The sequence below is a fragment of the Pteronotus mesoamericanus genome, unplaced genomic scaffold (genome assembly GCF_021234165.1).
Source record: "Pteronotus mesoamericanus isolate MK-2021 breed Mesoamerican mustached bat unplaced genomic scaffold, CSHL_Meso_final scaffold_174, whole genome shotgun sequence".
Taxonomy (NCBI): Eukaryota; Metazoa; Chordata; class Mammalia; order Chiroptera; family Mormoopidae; genus Pteronotus; species Pteronotus mesoamericanus.
Window position 1 is genome coordinate 36,398,137 of NW_026555309.1, and position 7,066 is coordinate 36,405,202.

The following is a 7,066-nucleotide window of genomic DNA, read 5'->3' on the forward strand; positions in this document are numbered from 1 at the left end:
ACGGGCCAGGTGGCTACCGGCCAGGCGTCTCCCGACAGCTGCGCTACTGCTCTGAACCTCGCGAGGTCACAGCACACCTTCTCAGCTTTTGGAGATTGAAGCGCCCAAGCTGCGCTCTTTGCCAAGTCAGCGCCCACTGTGGCCTCAGGCAGAAACTTCGGTCTCTGAGGTACCCGCTCTGGGAGCTCCAAAAAAGGGGCTGGGGAGGTCGAGGCCAATTCTACCCTTTCGCAAGAAGGGTTTGAGACTGAGAGCCTGCCCTAAGACCACCCTTCCTCGTACTGATGCCAACAGCTTGCAGATTGTCAATGCCGGAGCGCTGGAGGCAAGAATGTCACAGACCTTTTCGGGGTGTTTGTCAAGGTGTGTTTGTTTTCTCTATGCCAAAACAGAATGTCGCGGTTCCTCACTATTTACAAATGTCAGGTTCTAGGCATATTTTAGGACCCACCTCAGAGTCCCCTACTCCAAGTTTTCCTTTCTCTCTTCATCTGAACCTGTCTTAATGACAGGCTTCCTGTCTTAGAGAATAGATCCACTTACAGACTAAATCTGCTCAAGTGTGATCAAGATCCCAATCCTATCTTTATCATACCCGCAGCTGCAGCCAGCCTAAGCCCTTGTATATTGCAGACGTGCTATAAACATGTAAGTGCAATGTATAAATGTGAAATAGAGGGAGGAATGTCATTAAATCCTCCTGCTCTCAGTGGTTCTCAAAGTATGGTCCCTAGACAGCAGAGTTTGTTAGACCCGCAAATTCCTGGGCTCCACCCAGACCTGAATCAGAAACTGGGAGTTGGGCCCAGTCGTCTGTGTTTTAACAGGCCCTCCAGTTAATACTGATGCAACAACAGTTTGAAAACCACTGCTCTAACCTACACAGACACGGAAAGCAATGTTTAAAAAAATCTCGAGGCTTCTAGTACAGCAGTGACAATTAAAAATGCATTCTGTGGAAACTCTAAGTTCTTTGAGTATAGAGACAATGTCTTTCTTCTCTTTGAAACCCTCTACAGCCCCAGTGTGTGTTGGTATTCTCTGCAGACTTATTTCAGTCTCAAATTCTTGGTATTAGCACCACCCTCTCCCCCATATTTCTTACTCTCAAGAAATTCTGATTTATTGGGTTAGGAGTGGGGTCCTGGGAAGTAAGGTTTGGAAAAGCTCCTCACTAAGAGCCTATCACTAGTAGTCTCTAGGACACCAGCTTTGTGTGTGGGCTCTGGAAACAGACTGCTGAAAGTTTGGTAACTGGATCAGCCATTTCCCAGGTAGGTTTTAGTGGTAGATTATTACAGTAGTGGTCCCAATGAATCATACCTTACGGTATTCGTTCCCCTATGTAGACCTGTCCCACATTGACTGTGGGCTTGGTCATGTGACTTGCTTAAGCCAGTTAGACATCACAAATCTGATAAGTGCTTGTTTGTTGGGGCTTGGTGTAATGTGTTTGCTGTATGATCTATGAATATCCTATTCTGCTCCAGAAAATAGGAGAAACTGAAATATACACACAATTTGCTTATTTTATGTTACACATAATATAAATAAAATAAACAGATAAAAACCATGGAAAAAATGAAAGTGCTATTTTAGGTAGAAAGACAGGAACTGCAGAAGGCTTTTGGTAAAAAAATTACCTTAGAAATCCTAAATCAATCCTAAGTTAGGATCTTTTGGATCCTTTGCATCCATGTATATCAGTCATTCAACACTACATCTCATCATCAGCTCTGTGGCACTTGGTTTCTAATGATTTAATCTACATGTTGGAAACTGCCCATCCCTGGGAAAGATATTGTATCTCATGGAAGCAAGATAAGAAATATAAGAGAGGAGCTATCAGTTTGAACTCAAAATTCCTGTGCTCAATTTCTTGCTCCATGGAGCTCATATTTATCTGTCCACTAACATACCTGTACACAACAAGACTGTGACTGCCCCACATCCAACATAAAAAGTGCACTTGTATACTTAATACCTCCACACAGGCATGCATGAATATTCACCTATTTGACTCTTTCAGGGAAATATTTTGTATCTTTTTGCCCCTTCCAGGCTTCCTATCATGTTTGAGGTTGGGGAGGGAAATTGATTAAGATAAATATAAACAATAGAGCTTATGAAATACCTTCTCTTCAAACTTTAAACTCAGATTTTTAGTGAGGCTTCTAAATATTTGGATATGGTACATATTTGTTTTTCCTAATTAGGATATAGGAAGACAGGGTCCTTTTTTCCTCTGTCTGGTTTCAGAGCTTTATGTGAGTTTGGAACCACATAGATTTAGGGTTCAACAACATTAAGGAAGTGGTTAAATCCTTGCAAGTGGATGAGGTTGTTTATAGAAAATGTGTAAATGAAAACATAAAGAGGGCAGAAACCTGGGAAACAGCATCATTTAAGGGATAAGCAGTGGCAGAAGAAAGAACCCAGGAAAGGAGTTGAGGTGATATGGCAAAAAGAAGAAGAAAAAATGCTGTGGTCACAGACACCAAAGAATGATAAAGTTTCTAGAATGGGTGGTCTAGAGTTTCAATTGCAGCAGCAAAGTAAAGCAAATTGAGAACAAGAAAGTACTCATTAGAAATGGTGGGTTGAACCCATGTAATTATGACCACTTTGTAATAAAAGTGCACTACAGTGAATGCTAGTGGATTTAAAAAAGACACAGCCTTGCGAGCACAGTTAATGCGAGACTAGATGACAGGAACCCAGTAATACAAGGTGGGAGGCAGGTGGAGCAGTGGTAACCAACTGGATCAGAGAAAGGTGAAAACTAAGCTGGACCAAGCTGAAATAGGACAACCTAGAAGAAGGATGATTTATATAACTGCCTCAAAAAACTACAGGAATTGGAAATGCCAGGTACCTCTGAAGATAGAGATATAATTGAACTAAAAAAATAAAAAATAAAAAGACTTGGTGAACAATTTCAGCGGAACAGTGATAAAGCCAGCTCCCCTCGTACATCCAGTGTAGCTGAGAGATTGCCACTTCCTTGCCCTCGCAGAAGGTTAGATGTTTACTAGGGGAAGAGACACGAGGGTTGGGGGCACCTGAATCACCTGAGGGCAAGGGAAGCATACCAAAAACAAGAGGACTGAGTGAATGCCATATAATGACTCATGAATCTGAGCCCTCTTCTCTAGGAGAGAGAAAGAACACTCTCCAGTGTTTCCTCTTACAAGGGCACTAATCCCATCATGAGGGCCGTACCTTCATGACTTCATCTAAACCTAATTATCTTCCCAGAACCATATGTCCAAAAAGCAACACAATTTGGGTGGGAGGGACAAACATTCAGTCCATGGCAAAAGTGTGTGTGTGTGCGTGCGCGCACTTAAGTATAGAGTGCAGAGCAAGGAAGTGGGAGTAAGAAAGCTAAATCTTTATCTTTCATGGTAAGCACACCAAGAATTGGCACAACAGAACACAGATAGTAGTACACTCTAAATGGGATAATCTGAGGAGATTTTATTTCCAAAGGGATGATTTATAAAGATGCAGGAGTAGGGAAGCTACAAGAGATAGTGCAGTAACCCAAGACTTAGTAGCAATTGCACTGACACCAACCTTAGGCCCAAAGGGGTAAGAATGGAGTACCTGGGGACCATACTGTAGGATGAGGATCAAGTAGAGTAGCCCTCCTTGAGAGAAGCAGTGACATCCAGTGAAAACTCAGCCAGCTAGAGTAGATCATCAAGGAGGGAGCCATGGGGATAAATATTCTAATATCACTGTCCTCTCTCCCTCTTCCTCTCTCATCTCCTCTTCAGGTTCTCCTAACTAGACAACAAATTCAACTGAAAGCCAAAGGGACCATTCGTAAACCCACCGATGTGATTCATACAGGTGAGTTTCTCTGGACAGTAAGCAAGGAAAAGGATAGAGAGTAGATCCAAGGGACAAATGGAAAACATCCAATACAATAAGAACACACACACACACACGCACGTACGCATGCACGCACGCGCACACACACAAATGAAGAAACAGTAGGCATAATCCTCTTACGTACTCAGAAGAAGCTTCTAAAAGAGCTGAATATAATTGCCTTTCTGAAATAAAAAATTGGAAATAGGGAGGCTCAGGGTTGGAAACTGCTTTTTTATGTTATATACTTTGTAAAACTATTTGAGTTTTATAACAAAAGACAACTTTGATAATAATTTTTAAATGCTCTTTGGGTTTGCAATGAGAAAATCATTTATGACCTTTGCCATGCAATTTCAGTTAAGTGCTGGGAACGGAGGTCAGATTATAGTAGGTTGAGAAAAGAAGCTAAGATGAGTGGGAGATGAAATCTGAAAGACAGCCAAATGTTATTCAGATGTTTAAAGTCACTTGGTTTAGATACATCAGAAGTGTACTTCATGTGGATGATGTTCCAATGAGCTCTGTATACTACTGCTTTGGGCCCACATGTATAACCCATGTTCATGCACAGTCCTGGGATTTAGAACATTTTCTTGTGCTTTTAATTATTAAAATGGTTTCTAGCTATTATTTCTTAACGTGTCCCCAAAATATCATCTTGCTGCTGACATTCATTCCTGTTGCTGAATTTCCTTTGTATACCTCTGAAACTCAAAGTCAAAGTTTGAACCATCTTTGACCTCCTCTTTTACTTCCAACATGGATTATGGCTTCTCAAGTTTAATAGGACCTTTAGCACTGCCCCCCCACATCTTTTCCTTAACAGTCATATTTTTTTTATCTTGTTGGCACCTGGGACAAAGATAGCTGGTCTTATTATGAAGACAGCTCCCTAAGGTTACTGCTGTTTTTTGTCTTTTAAATAACTGTATATCATAAAATCAAATATTGACTAGAAGAACTGTGGTTACGAGGGTATGGGGGGGGGGAGACAAATAGGGGAATTGTTCAATGGTATAAAGTTACAGTTATACAGACAAGTAAGTTCCAGAGATATGTTGTACAACATAGTACCTAAAGTTAACAATAAGGTATTGAGTACTTAAAATTTGTTAAGAAGGTAGATCTCGTGTTAAGTGTTCTCACCAAAACAAGAACAAAAGGACACAAGGAAACTTTTGGAAATGATGCATATATTCATTACCTTGATTTTGGTGATGGTATCACAAGTGTATACATATGTCCAAACTTATCAAAAGATGTACATTAATTATGTGCAGCTTTTTTGTGTGCCAAGTATAACTCAATAAAGAAGAACAAAACATTGACTTGCTACTTAATTTTAAAATTCACAAATGTATTGAGTGTATACGGGTATAGGATACTACGCTAACTGCTAAGGGAAAACAAAGACAAATTAAGAGGGAATATTCCTTCAAGTTGCTTATAAATGAGGAGCCCTATGTGCTAGAACACAAGGAGACGGTTCAGAAGAAGAGCTCATATCTTCATAGAAATCATCTCCAAGAGCTGCCTCAGGAAGGAGAAGGCATTTGCGCTGGGGCCTGAAAAGTCGAAAAGATTGGACATACAGAGAAAATGAGGAGGTACCACTTCAGACCTGTTAAGATGGCAAGTACCAAAAAAACAAGAGCTAACATGTGTTGGCTAGGGTGTGGAGAAAAGGGAACCCTTGTACACTGCTGGTGGGAATGTAAATTGGTACAGTCATTATGGAAAAGAGTGTGAAGCTCCAGCAAAAAAAGTGAAAAAATAAAACTACTATATGATCAGTATCTCAAAGAAATATCTGCATTCCCATGTTCATTGCAGCATTATTCACAATAGCAAGATATGGAAATAACCCGTTTGTCAACAGATGAAAGGATAAAGAAAATGTGGTATATTGTTAAAATGGCAGACAAAACCATGTAAGCCACATAAACAAAATTTAACCTAGCCTATTTCATGAATGTGAACAAAACATTTCTTCCTCCATCACTTCCTGTTGCTGTGAAGTTAAATGATTAGGTCTGCTGATCAATTTCGTAGTAATAGCTAATCATTTAGTATTCACCACATGGAAGACACTGTGCTAAGTACTTCTATACTTCATCTTCTTTAATCCTCTTAGGCTTCCAAAGTAGCTTTTGTTATCTCCAGCTTATAGATAAGAATAATAATGATATCTCACCATTTTTGAGTACTTACTATGGACCAGGTACTGTGCTACACCTTTAATATAGATTATTTCTCTTTGTTTTCATTAATAGCCCTATCGTGCAGGAATATTTTTAATCCTCATTTTTTAGATGAAAAACTAGTGATACAGTACAGATAGGGTAAGTGAGTTGCCCAAGATCACACAGCTAATGATGGACAGGAATCAATCCTCTGGTCTCTGTGACTCCAGAGTTTAAGCTTTTTTTCTCTGTAAGGCCCAGCTAAGTTCAAACATGAACCTGTTGACCTGAGAGCTGAGAGACAGTGAGTTACCGTGACCTTGTCTTTGTGTGAGTTTCAAGGTTTCTCTTCATCTCCACAGCCATCATCTGAGTCCTGGCCCATCATCTCTGGTCTACACCACAATGGCCTGAGAATTATAGATTTGAATCCATAATCCTTAAAGCAGACAGAATGGTTATAAAACATAAATCAGATCATTTCACTGTCTTGCTTAACCCCTTACCCTCTCTATTCTCATGGTTTATAATAGAATCCTAACGCCTCGCTGAGTCCTACTGGAATTTATTTGACCTATCTAGCCCTCAGCCCCATCTGAGACCTCAACTCCTTACACACTGCTCTTTGCCATACACTTCAGCCACACAAACTTCCCTTGTGATCCAGGGACATACCTGTTTTGTCACTGCCTCTGGGCTTTTGCCCCCTGCTGTTCCTTCTGTAGGGCTCTGCTTCTCAACTTCCCCATGCCTCTGTGTGTGTGTGTGTGTGTGTGTGTGTGTGTGTGTCCCTCTCTCCCACACACACATACATACACATCTTTGATCACTGTTTTAATTACATAATTGCATCTTATTCCCAGCTATGCCTGTTCTTCCTGAAGGCAAGAACTATGTTTTCTTTGGGTCTCTGTGGGCCTATCAGTACATAATAGGTGCACAATAAATGCTTATTAAATGAATAAGTAGTAAGAGTCTAAGCATATTTAAAAGGACAATAA